Genomic DNA, 20,442 nt, shown 5'->3' with positions numbered 1-20,442 from the left:
GAAGGAAAACTGGAACTGCGCACATGGCAAAAATGAAAAGCCAAACAAAAGGCAGGCGGAAAAAAATCAAGAAAGTAAGAACATGAAAGCCACTTTCATCAAATGTTGTACAAGTAGTACACGAAAGGCAGAGCGGAAAATTTACCCTTTTAGCGAGCGAAAGAGTTTACAAGATAGCAAAGTAATCTTTTGTACTTAAACATTACACAAAATGCTCTTGAGAATGTTTGGCTTTCACTTTCCCCAGATTAATAAAGCCGTCTTATCTATTTATAAAAAATAGTCGAAGAGAAAAGCATTTTCTACTCACAATTTACTTCTTTATTTTATTTATACCCCTCTCAAAATCAAGTCTTTGAAATACTTATACGAAGTACCCTCACAACACTGCCATTCCCCTGCCGTTTATTTATTTAGTTTGTTGTTAATATCGCTAGCCCTCGGCGAAACAGTAACCCACTTATTTCAATCCGTTTTATATCCCTTACCATTTTCCCAGAGCCACAATCGCTGCGCCTGACAATCATTTCCTTTCAATTTCAGCGGCTAAAATTGGTTTTTTAATTAAGCCATAGCCAAGAACAACGATATTTTCCAACTCCCTCGCTGCTTCAGTAGTGATGTACCCACAGAAAACAGCAACAGCCAGGCTGCACAAGCTAGCCGAGTGACCAACTGGCGGCTATGAGCTGCTCATGTGAGTGGTAAACAAACAGAAGGGAAAACAAAGTGGGAAAAAAAGAGGAAAATTCCGCCGTGGGCTGAAAATGAAAAAGGCGGGAGAGGAGGAAACTAGGGAGTCCGTGGCTCATAATGATTGCATTGCAATTGAAATCAACTTTGGCATGTTCGCCTGACGGTCGTTCAATGGGCACAGAAACCGCAGCTCAACGGGGCGTGTGCGCAATATTGATTCATAAACACATTTCGGCACGTTAGGCCTATACAAACAGTCATAGACATACGAGTATACTCGTTTATTCGTATATGTACATATACGAGTATTGAAAACAGCATGATGTGACTTGGCCAGGATTTAATTGATTTTGTATTGTGTGGGAAATTGCAAAATCTGTTACAAGCATTTTCACTAAAGCCATCAGTAAGCCATTGAATAAATTATCCACACTCTATTCTGTACGCTTCTGCACATTTTACCAATAAATCGAAGCAATTTCCAGTGGGCAAAGGGGGATAACCGCACAAAAACAATTGCAAATGTTGGGATTTATATGACAAGTTCAATTATTTGCCAGAGTGCCAAAGTGCCACAGTGCCAAAGGCCAAAGGAATACGGAAACAACATTCACAGCCTAGCAACAGAGTGCTTTCGTCAATCAGGAAATTTGAGCCGAAAGTATTTTGCTCAAGGATCAAACCGCAGCAAAGTGAACAGGCGAGACAAAACAAGCTAAAGGCCAAAACCACAGGGCAATGAAAGATCAGCCAGCCAAGTGACAGGACAAACTGGAGCTAAACCGAACCGAACCCACCCGATTCAACCTGACCTGACCCAATCCCTCCTCCGCTGGTAGAAGCTATTAAAAATTGCACATGCCAGTAAAATTGAGACGGCAGCCAAAGTCGAGACCAGAGGTTTCAATTTCACTTAATAACAAAACCGCAAGGGGGCCAAGCTGAGATGGAGCAGGAAAAGGAGCTGCGAAAGATGAGAAATGGCCAGTGGTCACATTTGAGCGAGCAACAAAGTTGTTGCCAGAGCTGGAAATACAAAGCGGAAAAATGCAACCGCAGCTGGCAGCTGCTTTTCCTGCAAACCACCTTCCTATCAAGCAGCTTCTCGGAACGGTCTTCCACTGAGAACAACTCGTTTCGCAATCGAGAAGTAATATTAACTAATTATATGGAATAATACAGTATATACTCAAGGAACCATCAACTAAGTCACACTAAGTGACATGCTTTTTGATACGATACTAATCTCTATGGAATAGATCTTATATAATAGCAACAAACCTTCTTTTTAAGCAACTTGAAAGCTATTCTTTAAAGATAACAACTGCCATTCATGCATTTTATAGGTGACTTTAGAAATCTACATTTTCATCAGTGTTAAAAAAGAACTACGTCAGCCAAGTCAGCAAATCAAATGGCATGCAGATGCGGATGCCAAGTGCGTTTGGTTTGCAAAGAGGATTGTCAGGGGCGTAGGGGAAAACGGATAGGGACAAGGGGTTAGTTCAGCTGGCTGCCACAAGAATGCCGATAGTTGTCAGAGATTATGACACGAGAATGCCACAAGCAGGACCCACCGACAGACAAAGACAGCTGCCTGGGGAAGTAGGGGGTTTTCCCTAAAGGAGAGGCTGCGAAACTTTCTAGCAATGAACACATTTGAGCATATTTGCATAAAACTCACTGCAAGGATGCAGCTGCCGTTGGGCGGAGGGGGTGGAAATTGGAGGTTTGGCTGGGAAATGCCGGAGCAACTCAAGCACGGACATTAAAAACGGCTCACTATGACAGCTCGAAGTCTCTATGCACTCTCTAAAATTCGATTTCCAGATGGAAATCAGCAAGTGAGCGCAAGGAAATTGCCTATCGGAAGGAGGCCTTTACTGACATTTCCTTGTCCTCCACATTTCTTGGCTGCAGCCGAAGAGGTGTTTAAAGAAAACATTAGTGACGATATGTGTTTAAAAAAATTTATATAATATTTACAAATTTGAAAATGGATAGCTTTATAAATACTTTTATACTATCCCAAGTACCTGTGAGTCTAGAAATGACTAAATGTCAGTTATTGATCCGCATAAATAACATATAGTTAAGAATGTATCTTTATATCTAGCAAGTCTAGGGTATCTTTATCTTCAGAATCGATAATGCCGTTGGACAGGAAATATTTTGCCATAAAACTTGATCAACTTGGGTGAACATGCAGAAAAGAAGGGCCACAGGATGAAAGAAAAAAAGGAGCGGGTGGGATGTGACTCGGTACTTATTGGGAATTGTGGAAGTTCATGCCTGAAGAAAACTCATAAAAACTGCTGACAACAACAAACAAAATTACAAAAATGTATTCCCAGAATACTTTAAGCCCTGCGTTAGTGTATGTGTGTGTGCTTAAGGGAGAGTGAGTATGTCCTTTGGCAGCATCTTTATCTGCGCACCGAAGTCTATAAGGTTCTATAAGCTACGATTATTAAAAATGAGAAATACTTTTCCACCCAGCAAAGGGATTCCGCAAAGCTGTTTTTCTTCTCTCGTTTGATTGCAGTTTATGCATATGAATGAAGTTGTTTGGCCCTCAACGTGGCCCATAACAAAGATGGAAGCGATAGACCAGGATAAGATGAGCTGAAAACGAAGTTAGGCAAAAGACAAAAGTGCAGCAGCAAAGAAAAAGCCCAGACAATTTGCATTGAAATCGAGTAATAGTTCGTTCATGGAAAACCAAAACCCCGATGCAGGTCTCGCAATTTAGTTATACCAAAAGCGTAAGGATAGCTAGCAGCTTAAGTTGCTGACTTAGTTAGTGGCTGGGAAAATACAACTTTTACCGGCTCACAACAGGAAAAAAATAAAAGACGCACACAGCCAAAGTTGGCTAAATTGTGGATAAAAATGCATTATTCATTTACGGCGACCTCTGGCCTCTCTTTCTTATCACATCGCTCTGTTTCTTTCGATTGTACAGCCCGTCTCTTTTGCTCTTCATAGTCCACACCAACCATTAGTCAAGCGTAAAATGCTAAACTGAAATTTTGTGTTCAACAAATGTTGACAGCTAACGCGGCAAACTCCGCCTCTTTGGAGGACCCCTCTCTGGAAACCCAGCCCGATTTTTCCACGCTTTTCCCCACCGATTTCCCGCATTTTCCCACCCCTCCATTAGGCGCCGCCCTTGACAGCTGCTGGCAGCGATGGAAGCTCTGCGACAAAGTGACGCAAAGTTTAATTGAAATTCTAAAAGGAATTTGCAGAAAACTCCTGCGGATAAGCAGGAGTGAGGAAAACACCAAAGGACCGACTTCCCGCAACTCGAAATTAGTTTTACATATTATTAGGTATATTGAAAATAAAGCTAAAAGTTTGCTCTCCAGCCAGAAAAAAAGAAAACTCGAAAGAAATCATAAAACACGATTTCAAAAGTGTCTAGAAAAAAAGGACTATGAAAACTTTTTAATTAGTGTGTGTAATTATTTACACTTTCTGTAAGAATAAATAAAACGTGATGTTTACAATTAATTGTAAAGTTAATGTATAAATTCACAAAAAAGGTAATTTATTACATGCATCTGTATACAAACAAAGAAAAAACATTTTGCTGTTAAAAAATATTGAAGCGAAAGTAAGCTCCATATATTTAACTTTTTAGTTCGAATTTATAACTGATTTGCAAGGTTATTTTTGCACTTCAAGTGCTTGTCTTTCCAATTATAGAAAATATATTTTCCTAAGCTTGGTGGACTCATGCTTTTTATTCTCCCTCAAGCTGCAGTACGAAACTCCGCAGAAAGCCTGCTCGAATTCCCTTTGATTCATCAGCCACTTTTGGGTACTCGGTTGGTTAAGTTGCAGGTCGAAAGCCACTTGAAGAATGAAGAATCAAATTTCCATTTGGCCTTATGAAAATTAAATGAAGCCAAAGCTCCAAAATTCCAAATTCCGAACCTACAAAAAGCGAATGGTGAGAGGGGAAGGAATGGGACTCAGTGTTTTGGGGGTGAGAAAAGTCAAGTGCCACAAACATTTAGGTTTCAGGGAGTTAAGTGGGCGTGCTTCTCATATGGCGCAAGCTGTTCATAATTTGTTTCGCCGGGAAAACTCCCAGCAAACAGAAGGAACATTTTTCAAATTTTTTTCTTTCGTTCTTGTTTATTTGCCGCTGGGCTTGACTCTTCTGTCTTTCTCTTTTCTGTCCTGCCACTGCACTGTTTTTTGAAGTTTATTACATCTAACTTTCTTTGGTTGCAAGTTGAAGATTTCCCAATTGAAGCAGACAAATTTAATGTCGAGATAAGAAAATGTATAAATGACACACACGCACACTGGTGAAATGCGAACTGCCAGCTACCAAAAAAGGGATAAAAAGCTGGCTAAGAAAAGTTGGGGAGGCACATATCCTGGTAACATGAAACTTTCCTCTTTTTTGAGGGGGAGTCGGGCTTAGAATCACAGCTGGCAGTTGAATATAACACTTATCGTCCAAAAACGGGGCTGGAAAAAGAGGAGATGGCCTCTATAAAAGTGGGTTTATAGATATGCGATCTTTGCTTTTTATTGGCTTTCATGGGTTGCGAAGAGGTAGAAAGCTCGACTGTCGTTTGTAGTTTTCCTACTCAACTTAATCCTTTCTTATTGAAAACCGAAAGCGAGGAAAAAGGAGTGCCCTAGCCCACCCAGGAGATAAATCTTTATGTGTCTGAATGGCTGGTTGGTTGGCACGTGCGGCTCGAAAGGCAGTTTACAGCTGCTTGTGGGCCAGGAAAATGCCTGGCAACGCTTTAGACCAATTCGCAGTTGAGCAAATTTATGACTTGATTACAATACGCATACGCCCCGTCGCCGCTGACAAAGGGAGCGACTCGGAAAAACGGCGGATGGCCGGGAAATTAAGCGGGAAAAACTTGGCCTAAAGCAAATGGCAAATAATGTAATAATATGACAGAAGAAAAGAAGCCCGATAATGCACACAGCAGAAGAAACAACAATAAAAGCCTGCAAAAAGCGAGCCAGAATAATGGAGGAAATGGGGGCGTGGCTGTGTAAATTGTGGTGACAACAATTCAATTTAACGCCCCACTGAACTCAGTACTCGGTGGATTCTGGCCTTTGTTTTCACTCTACCTTTTTGCTGTCTGCTTTTGTTCTGCACTGCGTTTTCTATAAAACTTAATTTATATTTAATTCAATTTATTACACTTCCTTTTGACCAGCGGACAGCACACCAGTTTGTTTCTAATATATTTTTTATTGACGTTTATGGCAGTGGAAAAGCATATATTATATATATTTTATAATGTCCAGTCTGGTTAACTGTCATGTTTCATATGACAACTAAGCGAGATTGATTGATGGGATTGATGGGCTGGCTGGCTTAAAGAAATTAAAAGTGCCAGACGGCGGCCTGGCACTTGAGTTGCACGTTTTTTTACATATTTAAACCACTTAGAAATCTCAGAATAGCTTACAATAAGATTCAACGTAAGCGCAAAATAGAGAACTTTTTAAAAGAATTTTCCTTTCTTGAAAACAAGGGGTGAATATAGGCTTCAATTTGGTATAACTTCCCAAACTTAATCTGCTTAGCCTAGGGCCCTATATCGTGCTGATATAACGAAATGAAAAATTATTTCGGCAGCAAATAAAGAAATTTTTCATTCTATTGAATTACAATTCCATTGCCTTCAATGGCATGTGTTGTCCTGATATCCCTGTGCGCCTCTCTGTTTTGTCACCAATGTGCTCCTTTCAAATGCACACACACAGTGTCAGGCATAAGTATACATACATATACCCAAAAAGTATACAAAAGCACACAAGGACGCACATAGAAGTCAAATCTAATAATCAGCTTGCCACCTAACGAATGTGAAAATGCTGATGGTGAAAACTCGTGGAGGGGAAGAGCGGGGTAATGCGGAGAAAAATTAGGAAGGGGAAAATGCGGTTACTGCTGGCGGTGACATTTGAATTTTTGGCCATTTTAGCGCAAATTTCTTTATTTTTTTTGGCTCGTGCTATTTGTTTCTGTGCTACCCAACTCATGATTGTTTGGTTTGGTTCGGTGGGGTTTCTTTCCTTTCTTTCAGGTTTTTGTGCTCTTTTGCCGGAAAATAACGTGACATGCATAAATAATTGACTTTTCACAAAATGCGCCATGGCAGCGGCAAACAAACAAAGGCATCAGGAGCAAAAACAACATGCACGTGGAGGAAGCGGAAATGAAATATGGCGGAATGGTAAAAATGGCGAACTAGTGAATGCCAAAATGGCGGCGGCCATATTGTATTTGAAAGCGGGAGAGAGGAAGAGAGACAGCGCCTCCAAAGTGCCATAAAATATTTATTTGCAACCTAAAAGCAGCTGCCACATGACGATGGAAATCCAGATGAACGAGATATTACGAAAGGACGGACCAAGGAAATGGAAAGCGGTGGCATCATGAAAATCTTTTTGAAATTCACACCGCAAGCAAGCATCTCCTTGCGGCTTGGTTAAAAGGCCGTGAAAAGCAAATAACCCGCTGATTGACAATTAATCAACTAAATTGAACTGTTATTGTTAGCATCTATGCCATCTAGATAAACAAGGTATCCGTATGGAATATACACAGTATGAATTCATTCAAATGGACAAATCAATTTGCCAAAATGAAAGCCAAACAAACGGCAAACGGAGTGGAAAAGGGAAAATATCAATGGCCTGAAAAGTAAACTCGAAACTAAAAGCATAAATATTTAGACAGAATCTATTTTATACAAATAAACCGAGCGACCAATTGTTGGCTAAACCTTTTACAACATCGTTGAGCATCGTTGACCACTTGAAAACTAGATTTTTGGGGTATGTGCGACTGTTCCGATTTGGAAAACAAGCTGAAAAATACAAAGATAAGGTAGCAGTTTTATTTTACAAATAAACGTTGGAAACTGAAATTACGTAGGAAAGCCACCATAAATTCATCGCTTAAAAACAATTGTCTTAGTCCCCCGAATTAAAATGGGCAACCAACTAGTCAGCCCTACCATTCAGTACACTTTTTCCTGCAATTTGTCGCAAAGTTTTTTTTGTCCCCAAACCACCGACTTTTCTCTGTCCGCTTCTGGTCTTTATGGCCAATTTATAAACTCGGCTTCGCTGCGAAAGTGACCGAACAAATTCTTTTACTTCTTTTGTGCCATAATAATTTATAAGCCATTTTTATGGAACTGTTGCTGCTTTCTGGCACTTCTGGTAAAACTTACATGGGCCAATGGATAGCACTCTTCGAATGGTCAATTTGTTGGCGACCATTTGGAATTATTAATGGGCGGCTTTGTTTGGTCTTTTCCGAGTGTTCTGAGCTGGATGGAGTTGGGGAGTAAATTCAATTTTGGTTAAAATGTTTTCAATGTAACTGCTTGCCTGCCTCTAGTCCTGTAATTGCATATGTGGTTGTGTGGTGACATATGCCAAAAATGTGACTGCAATTCAGGACTGCCAGAAAACGGGACATGAACATTTTTGGGGGACACAGGACTTGGATTCTTGGTTGTCTGCGTATTGTCCTTTCTCTGTTTGCCCTGTTGTGCTGTGTACTTTATGACTTGTAGTCACTCGAGATCCCCATCGCCTCCGCCCACGTAGTCTAGATGCTGCTTTTTTACAGCATTTCAAAAGTTTTTCCAGTGAGATTGCAAGCAAACATTCACAACATTGTTGTAGTTGCTGCAGCGGTGGTTGCTGTTGCTATTTGGGTTTTTAGCATGCGACGCCATTTGTGGCACAGTCTGCCAAAGTCCCCACCATTCCCCTCTTCTTCTTCACGCTCTAGGAAACTACGCACGTTGAAAGGAAAAGCAAAAGCGGCAGCAGCAGCAACGGCAGCAAGAACCCAAAAACCCAATAGCACTTTTTTACCCACTCTTCAAGTAGAAATGGAACTAAAAGGGATCTAGAATTCTGGGCCCACACCCCACTATCATACTTGCTTCCTCCTTCAATCCTGCGTGTTCAAAAGCCCTTCTGTGTGTGTGTGTGTGAGAGAGGAGGTGTCCTTAAGTGTTGAACGCGCATTGTTGCTGTCTCTGTTTCTATTGTTGCTTGCTCGTACCCTATTAATAACAAACAGGGTGCATATAATGCTGAAGATTATTCACAGTTTCGAGAATACAAAAATACAAAACTCTGCTTAGAGATAACACTTTGGGATCACTTTAGGAGTACCATTTGAAATATAATCCAAATTCATTCATTCCTATTTCCTAAGAACTTGTAAATATTGGAGAAATATATATAAGTTAGCAAAGTAACCTGATAAATTGACCATATCATGACTAACCAGACCACCGTTCTAATTCCGTTAAGTGCACTTTCCAGGGAATTAAGCAGGTCTCAAAGTTTTGACCAACCTTTTACACTTATTTGCTGTACTAGCCAGTGCCTTCCGCTTTCCTTTTTTCCCCCAACTTCGACAGGGAGAGGTGGAAAATGTGCCAACCTTTCCAAGTTTTTCTATGCTTCTTGGGGGTGTGGAAAGGGAAAAGGAAAATTTTTGCCTTCGCTTCACCGCTTTGTTTACGACCAAATCCAAAACAATGGCATTTTTGCACATGAGCGCATTTAAGCCAAGTTCTGCTGCCTGTCGTTGTCGATGTGGTTCTTGTTGTTGTTGCCCTTACACTTAAACTAAACTTTTCAACTGCTATTTTCTGATGCTCCTTCCGTGTGACTAAGAGTCTTCCTGGTCTCGACTTGTGCTGCATATTTAATCTTTTTTCCTGAGCATTTTGCCCCCTTCTGGCCAGATGTGAATTATTACGGACATCTTTCCGGCTCAAGCCAAAGGATATCTGGGCGAGCTCGCCAGGCGAACGAGCAGTTTTGCTCCTTTGGAATCGCAATTGCCCGAATCATACGACTCATTGGCTTGCCATTGCTATTTTTTCCCTGCACTTTTCCCCAGCTCATCTTTGTTTGCCGTTCGCATTGGTAATACAAATTGCACGGGGAAAGTTCAACAAACTGCATTTCTTCATAAAAGAAAAAAAACGAAACCTACACTTTCAGGCAAAAAACTGATTGAATTGAGGGTATAGCTCAATCAATTTTTTTTTATGTTATGATGTTGTAGAAATTCTGGAGTTCTAAGCTCCATAACTCAACTTATATTAATCGGATTTTGAAGTGGCATACCTCTAAATGTTTCTGGCGCAATTCTCCAAAAATCTATGTTTAAATTTTAATTATGAAGAAGTCACTGCTTAAGCTTATTGGCTGAGTTAAACAATAAATTCGTTTTTAAAGTAAAATCCATATTATTCACTGTCTAAAATCGATACAATTTATAGACTATACAGAATTGTGTGCAAACAAATCAAAATGGCCTACCATAAATTTCATTAGCCTGCATATTTCGAAATATTTATACACCGTATAGACTTAATAGAGTTTAAGGCAAATGAAATTTTATTGCAAAATGCAATTTATGGAAAAATCGAAAATGCATTGCAAATAAAGCAAGAGGACATTTTCCGGAATAAAAATCAACTCACCATCTATATTAATTGGCGGAACCGTAACGCACTTTTGCCTCAAAGTAGGTTCCGATTGGTTGGCTTCAATTTGTTATACTCGATGCTGCGAAAAAAGAAGGAAAACAACCGAAATGGAAATATAAATAAATTGATTTATGACGGCCACAGGAAAGCGATGAATCAAATGCACGGTTAAGCAATAAAGTCGATAGACCTAGCCCTTTAAAATTGCCTGGCTGAGAGCATATCTTTAGAACATTAATTTAAGGATATTACCATTTTTTTAAATATTAATTGTGATATATATAACAAACTTAGGCAATAAACTTTTATCTTAAACTCTGAAATAATAAATTAAATGCCACCCCAGCCGATAAAACCTATAGTTCACGACCATCAATAGCTTCAATTTGTGTGTTTATTGATTTTGTCGAGTGTCAAAAATAGCATCATAATCAGCAGAGCAAATAAAAATACAAACAGAGAGTAGGAAAATAATACAAATAAAATATCCAGCTATTTCGCAGATTGAGACCAAATAAGAAAGGACGAAACAATATCGGCCACTAAATCAAAAAAAAGCAAAACGTCTGAAAACATTATGAAATCAACAAAGCTCAGCCACAGCAGGCACCCCACAGCAGATGAAAAGGGAAAACTTTGGTGGAGGTACATTTTTCCAAGTATACTTATGTCATATTATTGACGATGATGGCAAATGAACCACGAATATTGAGGGGGCATGGAAAAAAAAGAGTGGGTGGTGTGGGGTTGGGGTCTGTCAGTCAGCAATTTCATCAGCTTAAACTGATGGCAGTTGAAAAATGTGCTTCCACTTGACTCCGTTTTTTTGCATTTTTTCCTGCCTGTTTTTGTATATTTAAAAATACATAAAATGGCGGGTGACATTTGACGGAGGCCAAAACTCGAGAACAGAAAGCACACGATGAAAAGTTTCCAGAAAGTTGTTTACAGCCCAAAATGCTTTTTGATTAAGCTTAGGGGCATTTGGTATTACATTAAGAGTATATCATTTATCTCGTAATTATTTTAAAAATTTAAATGGGAATTAGTCCACAAAAACTTTCCTAAGAGCATATTGTTTACGTGCTCAACTTTTATATTAATGCATATATACAAGCCAACACTTTTCCTTCCTGTGTAGGCCGCTGTCAATTCCTCAATTTGTAGTTAGCTAAGGAGCAAGCCTGTCGCAAAGTGTGGCGCCTCAGCCTTATGCAAATGACGTGCGCGGCCTTTGAGGAGTGCTTTTTGTAGAAGCGGCCTGCCGAAAATCAAACAGTAAATCGAAACCGTCGCCGCAGGTGTCCTTGTGACATTCAAGCCGCAAAGTGTCGGGCATTTCAAATGACAAATCGGCCGCACACATTGTCAAATATGGCACCTCAGAGGCTTGTCACACTGGAACCGCCAGCTGAAGCACCTACATCCGCACACAGCACATTCGGCAGACATACACATACAACATACAACATACAACATACAACGTACAACACCACACCGCAAGTGGGAAAGTTCTCCACCCCGAAAACTTTCCACACGCCAGAACAATTTGTTTCGCTTCGAAGGCAAATCCTTCGACTGGTGTTGTCCTCTGCATAACAAATATTGCCTGTAATTTAATTAATCTCCCTCGAAAGTATTAAAGTTTGACCCGAAGCGAATGCTGGTGGTGGGGATTACCACAGTAAACTTTAACAGCTGAAAAACTATACTTGATTTTAACAATGAAGTCAGAGAGACGCAGTGGATATTAAAGAACATATTTTATGAAACAAAGGAGTTCATTAAATATTTTTTAAGTTTACCCAAGGTTATATTAATACTGAAGAATTCGCGGTTTATACTTACCACTTACATTCAAGACCAAATTTCAAGTGACTAGACATTTGAACATTAATCTATCATTTCCCTTAGGGAGTCTTTACTGTTCCCGCATGAGTTTTGGATATCAATTAAATGCAAAACACAAACAAAAAGCGACGGGCAGTGTGAGAGGGCCCAAAATCTATTAGGACACCATCCAAAAAGTTTGGCCAATTCAGGCACGCACTTTGATTAATTTTAAGACAATAATCATAAAGGAGGTTCGGTCTATCCCATCGCCCTGTCACTCTCTAGCTCTCCTCGGCCATCTCTGTCGCACTCATCTTAATGTGTTTACGTGCCTGCGAGAATCTCTATAGCATACTTATCCGGGTTCTCGTTCATAGAGAACCCAGGCACGTCCTTCTTCGCCATGTCCTGCTCTCGTTCTATCTTCCTGCGAAGAACGTAGTTCTCTCTTTTCCGGTTTAGTTAATTTCGACGCCTCGCGGGCAGGAACTTTAAGTCGATGGAAAACTTAATCAAACTTCCTTACGGCAACCGTAGTTCGAGCTCCTTGTCCTGCAGCTGCAAAAGTTTCTCTCTCGGTTCAGTTTGCTTTTGGCCGAAAAGAGTTTTCGGCACGCAACACTACGGCCAATGGCTTCGTTAACTCGTTTGAGGATTCCCCGCTCGTCCCGCCACTCCCCGTTTTCACCTGGCCAAACGGTTTGCGTGTTCGGATGTTATTTATAATATGCTAAGCTCGCTGCTCGCATCCTCCTCTTGGCCTCGACTGCAGCTAACCGGAAGCCTTCAACTTGACCAAGGAAAAAATATTCAGTACTTCAAGACATGACACTGAACAAAAATACTGAGCGTGTTCTACAAATTTGTATGTTCCGACCAATATAAAATATAATTGGATAAAGCATAAAACTAGTGTTTCGAAGGCTTTAATCTAGAGCTATAAAGTAATTGGTGGGTGGTTTTTACAACTTTAGAAGCTGTTAATCATAGATTTAATTATTTATTAGTTTATATACAATTTTGCACAGTGATTTTATAGTTTTTTCAGCTCCTTTCAATGGGGTTTGCCTTTGTGGCGTTTAACTTTTAATTGGGTTTCAGTTTTGGTTTAGTTAATGGCAAAATGTTGCTGTTGTTACTGTGCAAAATATAAGCGCATAATTTCCACAATTACTTCCATTGACTGACCGCTGACCCATCGCCCAGGCCTTAATCATTTGCATATTTCATTAAGTTTCACCGTTTCATTTTGTGTTCCTTTGATGAGTTGGGTCAGGTTGAAGGAGTCTGCTCAGTTAAGGAAAAGTGGTTTAAAGCTTGCATAACTTTATTATACGGTATTAGGAAATCCTGATATAAATGATTAGATTCTTTTGGTTTCCTTCCGCCCATTAGGGGTCATTCGATCACTTGCCACCGCAAATTCCAAAGAATAATTTCCATATTAGGTTCATTGAATTGGATTAAAAGGAAACCGAAAGAGGGCGAGAACTTCTAGGAAGCGATCAAAAAAATCGATGAAATTCCTCACCCAGCTTAACCGAAAATTTCTCGACAAGCTAAATGCCACACGCCTTCCTGGAATCATGCCCCCAAAAAATTCGGAATCTAACCCCTGGCAAATTCCCACCCACACCATCCATGTAAGCACATTCAGCGCCATCAACAATTTATCACAGCAAACTGAACGAAATCTCATTTGCAAAAGCAGTTAGGGTGGTCGGGGAAAAAGTTTACCGATGTTCAGAGCTTGTCAAACTGTTCAACACGGGCCAGGGAAATGTAAGGAGGGAAAACCCCAAGCGAAAAGAGTAAAAAATAAAACATGACCAGACGGAAGCTGCGACAAAGCAAATTTATGTTTTCGGACAAAAAAAATGAACGGAAAAGCGAAAGGAAATGCGTGCAAAAGGGTTCTGTTCTGCGGAGTCTGGAAAGTTGAGGGAAATAAATAAGGAAATAATGTTTAACTTTCGCCGGGGCAAGGAGCAATCAAATGCTACAAGCTGTGCCATGGGAGATTTTCACCATATCCCCCGACTCATTTATCAAAATCAGGAAGAGAAATAAAGAAATATGAGACTCAAGTCGGGCAATTTACAATGCTGATCCCAATATGATTGCCGAGCGGAACACCAACTAGAAAGAGTGCGACATGAAAGTCCTTCGTCTCTATGTCCTTTGTCCTGTGCCATTAAAAATGAAAAATTTCCCATCAGCAGTCAAAAGTAAAAAAGAAAAAGAAAACAAAGGAAAAGTCAACAAGCAACTGAGTGGTTGCAGCAGCCACTTGCTTGTTTTTAAAGGAATGTGTCACCTTGCAACACCACCCAGCACCACCAATGAATTCACCTCCCTCTGCTTTTTGGCCACTGGCAAAATTGTTGCAGGAAATTTACGCAAACATTTGGTCCTGGCAATCTGCAGACTTTATGGGTGGTTCCCGTGTGACTCAACTTTTTCTTTTGGCCAGGATACGGGTGTGTGTGAACCGAGTCTTTGTCTCAGTCTGGTTAATGGCGCAAAAGGACTTTAAACTTTTTTATTGTCAAAGCTGCAAAAGTTTTGTCGTCGCTTGTGTGTTAGTGTCTGGTGCGAATTCTACATTTTATTGGAGAATTATACAAAGGAAAGATTGAAATCTATGACAAAATTATGGGTATTCTAGATAAAGTTTGAGTGTGCGAATAAATGGTTATGATTTACCTTTGAATATAGAACAAAAGTTACTTTAAAGAATTTATTGAGATTTCATATTATTTCAAAATTTCCATTCCTAAGCATGGACCACTTGCACTAGCATTTTAGCAATCCATCGTGCAACAAAGACGCGCGAAAAATTGGTGGCATGTCTGGTAAGGCTCCTGGATTCAAGCGCATTGCAAATGATAAATTTAGCATTTTCCTGCGGGTTGCCTTCATTTTTGTGGGAGTGCGTTTCTTTGTTGTCTGGCACGTGGCATTAAGTTCTTGATAGCACAGATTGGGGATTTTGGTAAGGAATAGCTATATATATACAGCTGGTGGGGCATGTAAATAAGTTGCAAGATTTTGCCGTCAAAGCTAACGAACTGATCCTTCGTCACTTATAATTTATGGCCATTTGGATGACGGCATCAAGGAGTCAGTTAACTTTGAGTGAACCCGATTCGCTGCGAAATCTCTCACAAGCAATTTGCCAAAAGAGATTTCTCCATCTGTCATTACTATCCACACCTGGCATTTGTGTGGTGGGTGCTAAAACAAATGAAAAGGTTTCCATTGCCCACTTCATTAGCATTTCGTGCTGTCACGTGCCGAAAAATGTCTGCCTCTGTTTGCCGTCCCACATGGCACTTCCGTTTCCGGCCATTAGAGCAGGATTGTAAATCAAATTGCTGGCAACCCTTTTCTCGGGTCAAGACATTCTATTAGTTGGCTATTTTCACGCCCCGAACGGGTGCTGAACAAATGAACCTTTAAACTAAGCCCACTAAGGTTATCCCTCTCACATCGGCACCTTCAAACACACTCGCACCTTTCACACACAGCTGTTACGCAGGACACACCTCCCCCAAAAAAAATATCATACCTCACCAGCACTGAACTCTGGAATGTCCTGTGACTAGGCAAACGCATTCAAACATCAATAAATTAAAGGTACAAATGTAATTTCGTTTCCTGACAACGAGGGGTAGAAAATCCGTAAAAACGTAGTAGGAAATAAGGGGAAATTCGGCGAGGACGAAATTTTGGATGCCCTACAAACGGACTTGTGCAAGCTAATTTACAATTTATTTTTATTATAAATAAAATGATGTTATTAAGCCTTAGATTTATATAAAACTTACATAAATAATGAAATTACTTCAGAAGTAAGGGCGTCATTTAAAACATGTATTCCAAAATCCTACAGCTAACATTCCTTCCTTCTTAGAGTTTAATAATTTTAACAGGTTTAAAATAAATATATTTAGTTTCTAGTATCTTCCCCTAAAATTCCCCATCTTCCCCTAAAATTCTGGTTGCCAGTAGAGAAAGAGCATCGGAAAATTAGGAAATAAAAAGCAGAAAAGAAGGAAAATAAATAAATATATATTTCCTCCCCGCCTTTGGCAGGACATAGATTAGGGTGCTGCCATGACGATGGCTGGAAACGGGACTCCCCTGCCCGGGTCACGTCCTAATGTCCATGTCCTACTCCCCCTGTCGATACACCCCGGAATGGGTCTGTCCACCCACACCACTGGTGTGTCAGTTTCAGCCTGGGGCAATATTTTAGCCATTTTATGACACGCATTGCTCATATGCGTCAACCTCTTACCTTTCTGGCCAAGTAAATTGCAATTTCCACTCGGCAGTTATAATGCGGCGGGGCACTTTCAATCTGGTATTTCGTTGTTGGTTTACACCTCTTCGTCATCTGCCCATCATCATCAACAGAATCCTTGTTGCAAAAAGGGCTGTCTATCGACACATTAGGGGAGTGTGAAATCCCCACAGGTGGATGAAAAGCTGGGGATAAACGGAGGACCCCTCGAAAAACTGGGCAGCTGCAAAAGGAGTGTGAAGTAATGCGAATCGAAGCACTCGCATGACAACTCCCAGACCAGACCCCTTCAGAATCCACTGTTTTTGTGCCCTTTCCATTGCCTCGCCGAATGGCAAAGCTCCCTTCAGCCGAGTGAAATTAATGGGTCGGAAAGTGTTGAGATTAATCATGGCCGTCGCCCTGGTCGCGGAAGTAGCTGCGTCCCCATTTATGTGTATCCTGCTACCTCAGTCCTTTTGCTCCTGCCCGCTGCACTTGCTCATTAAGATGTGACGCAATCTGGGCAACTTTATCATGCGGCCGAAAAACTTAAAGCTCCCAACGAATGGAGCTGCTCTTGCCAGTAAATGGAAATTCAGGACGTGGAAATGGAGGTGGGGCAGAGCATTCAGCAGCATTTTTATGCAGGAGGAGGACAGGTGTACGTATAGGGGAGCCTGAGCACCTGGTAAAGTCTCATTTAAAGCCAGAGTTGTGCGTTAAACTAGCCCTAAAAGGGCTGGAAAGTGGTTACGAATTGTAAATGCCCTGTGCCTTAAAGAAACATTGCTGTTCAAAATATTTCTTTGCTTCATTTAATGTTTGAGCAATGGGAGAATTATTAAATATCATTACGTGGAATGATAGTTATCATTAAATTGAATTCAATGATATAAAAGTTGAAATCTACTTATATGTAATTATACTTTCATTCAGCACTCCAACACTTTTCAGCGAATTCGAGAAGCTAAGTATAAAATGCAGAAAACATAACTAGAAAACTAGAACTAGTTTAAGGGAATAGTAAGTAAATGAGACAGATAAGCAGACCAACAGTCCCGGCATAGAAACATAAATTAAGCAGAAATCTAAGGCAAAGAGGGCAGGACTTCAAGGGAGGAATTCAAGGAGCCGCAGAATCTGGACTAGAGCACAAATTTGAAAAACTTATGTGCGGGTAGTGGGACGAGAAAAGCAGGCGGACAGAATCACAAAAATGTTTTAGGCAACTTCCGACACGGCCACTCGGGCAATTTGAACTAGAGAACTCCGTAGAGAAGTCAGAGGAGAAAGAGAGAATCGTGAGGTTCCCACCCACAAGGTGGCAAAGTAAGCAGAGATAAAACCAGCGGCCCCCGACTTCATCATTAAACATAGTCACAAAGAGCTGGGAGTGGGGCTTAAAAGTAAATATCACACGGCTTCAAATGAGGTGAGGCACCACAAAAGTTCATTAACTGGCACACATAGATAGCATAGGCACACTCCACACTAATACAAAAACCAACATTCCTTCTAGATAGCAACATTTATTGAAATAATCATATCTATGACACTTGGAATGGGGTCAAGTCAAAAGGAAAATACTCAATTGGGGAAATGAATAAAATCAGAAGTGAAATCGGAGCTACCCAAAAAACGGTGTAAGTTGCAAAAGTACTTAGGGTTCTAACAACTTGAATTCTTTAATAATGTTTTTTTGAAAATAAAGAAAACGGTAGTATCCACTCAAATGCAAACTAAATGTGAATGTAAATAAATGCGTAAATAACATCTGTTCGAACATTCACTTCCATTGTGTACTTTGCATTTTATTAATATAAATTGTTTTATTAATATGTTCCTTGAAGATAATCTTTTATCAAGGTGTATACCAAGGTACTTAACAGAGTTTTCCAAGGAATATTATTATTGTCAATTACAAGATCACAATTTGGTAAGAATTTATTAGCACGCTTTTTAATAAAAAAAAAAAATTGCCTTTGTTTTGTTGGCATTTAATTTAATTTTCCATTTAGTTAAAAAGTCTGATATTTCATTAAGAGTGTTGTAATATATTTTGAATGTCAGAAGAAGAGCCAGTACAGAGTAAGACCGTGTCATCTGCAAACATGGAAGTACTACAATTGACGAATGTCGGTATGTCATACATGTAAACATTAAAAAAAAATGGGCGCGAGCACTGAACCTTGGGGGAGTCCAGCTCGAACCAATTTCATTTTGGAGTTTATGCCGTTTAAACATACATAACATTTCGAACACTTGTATGAATAACATTTGCCTGGTTATTTGTTCAAGAGGGATGCCAATGTGATCATGTGATCAATGTCTTCACTAGAACTAGTTGGAAATTATAGGGCTATAAGGCACACGAAAAATCTACAATTTGCCATAAAAATTAACATTTTGCAGGCGAAATTGAAAGATTTTTCGGTTTGAATTACCAGGCGAACAAGAATTCCAGAAGGTGACCAACGATCGTTTGGTTTTCCGTAGCCACCTGCTATTTATTATGATCGCCTGGTAGTTCAATCAGAATCGAATCTCAATTGTGAGATTTTTCGGTTTAAATTATTAGGCGATCATAATTTCAAACACTTGTATAAATAATACTTGCCTGGTTATTTGTTCAAGAGGGATGCCAATGTGATCTTGCAAGTACTCAGGAACGCATACACTATTACACACACTACACATACACTACATTCACTGCTCGACCGGTAAGAAAGATTACTTGGAATATTTTCTGACTCTAAATTAGAAGACATGCCTTACAGCCCTCACGAGAACCAGTTGGGAATTATAGGGCTATGGAAACGAAAAATCTACAATTTGCAAAAAAAATATTTACACTTTGTGGGCAAAATTGAAAGATTTTTCGGTTTGAATTACCAGGCGCACAGGAATTCCAGAAGGTGACCAACGATCGTTTGGTTTTTGGTAGCAACCTGATGCTGATTATGACCAAACACACATATGTACATACATACATACATACATACATACATACATATATACATACATACATACATACATACACACATACATACATACATACATACATACATACATACATATATACATAATCAATCCGAAAAATCTACAATTTGCCAAAAAAAAATAACATTTTGCACGCAAATTTGTGAGATTTTTCGGTTTAAATTACCAGGCGAACAGGAATTCCAGAAGGTGACCAAAGATCGTTTGGTTTTCGGTAGCAACTTGCTGCTGATTATGATCGCCTGGTAATTCAATTCGAAAAATCTACAATTTGCCATAAATATTTACATTTTGTAGGCAAAATTGTGAGATTTTTCGGTTTGAATTACCAGGCGAACAGGAATTCCAGAAGGTGACCAACGATCTTTTGGTTTTTGGTAGCAACCTTCTGCTGATTAAGATCGCCTGGTAATTCAATTCGAAAAATCTACAATTTGCCATAAATATTTACATTTTGTAGGCAAAATTGTGAGATTTTTCGGTTTAAATTACCAGGCGAACAGGAATTCCAGAAGGTGACCAACGATCTTTTGGTTTTTGGTAGCAACCTGCTGCTGATTAAGATCGCCTGGTAATTCAATTCGAAAAATCTACAATTTGCCATAAATATTTACATTTTGTAGGCAAAATTGTGAGATTTTTCGGTTTAAATTACCAGGCGAACAGGAATTCCAGAAGGTGGCCAACGATCGTTTGGTTTTCGGTAGCAACCTGATGCTGATTATGACCAAACACACATATGTACATACATACATACATACACACATACATACATACATACATACATACATACATACATACATGCATGCATACATACATACATACATACATACATACATACATACATACATACATACATACATACATACATACATACATACATACATACATACATACATACATACATACATACATACATACATACATACATACATGCATACATACATACATACATACCGAAAACCATACATACATACCGAAAACATACCAAAAGCATGGCAAATTGTAGATTTTTCGAATTGAATTACCAGGCGATCATAATCAGCAGCAAGTTGCTACCGAAAACCAAACGATCATTGGTCACCTTCT

General features: G+C 39.7%; 1 protein-coding gene across 4 annotated transcripts in view; it reads right to left on the bottom strand.

The window, feature by feature from the left end:
- Nucleotides 1-20,442, bottom strand: part of LOC6551886 (protein tincar) — a 63,440-nt gene that overhangs the window by 24,564 nt on the left and 18,434 nt on the right. For all 4 annotated transcript variants that reach the window (XM_026976669.1, XM_015154763.2, XM_026976676.1 and 1 more), the window contains one exon: nucleotides 10,224-10,308. The gene's annotated coding sequence lies outside the window, so the exon portion shown is untranslated. The remainder of the gene's footprint in view (nucleotides 1-10,223; nucleotides 10,309-20,442) is intronic.

This window comes from Drosophila erecta, unplaced genomic scaffold (assembly GCF_003286155.1).
Source record: "Drosophila erecta strain 14021-0224.00,06,07 unplaced genomic scaffold, DereRS2 tig00000000-arrow-pilon, whole genome shotgun sequence".
Classification (NCBI taxonomy): Eukaryota; Metazoa; Arthropoda; class Insecta; order Diptera; family Drosophilidae; genus Drosophila; species Drosophila erecta.
Note: the sequence above shows the minus strand (reverse complement) of the source record. Positions and strands in the feature narration are given on the sequence as shown.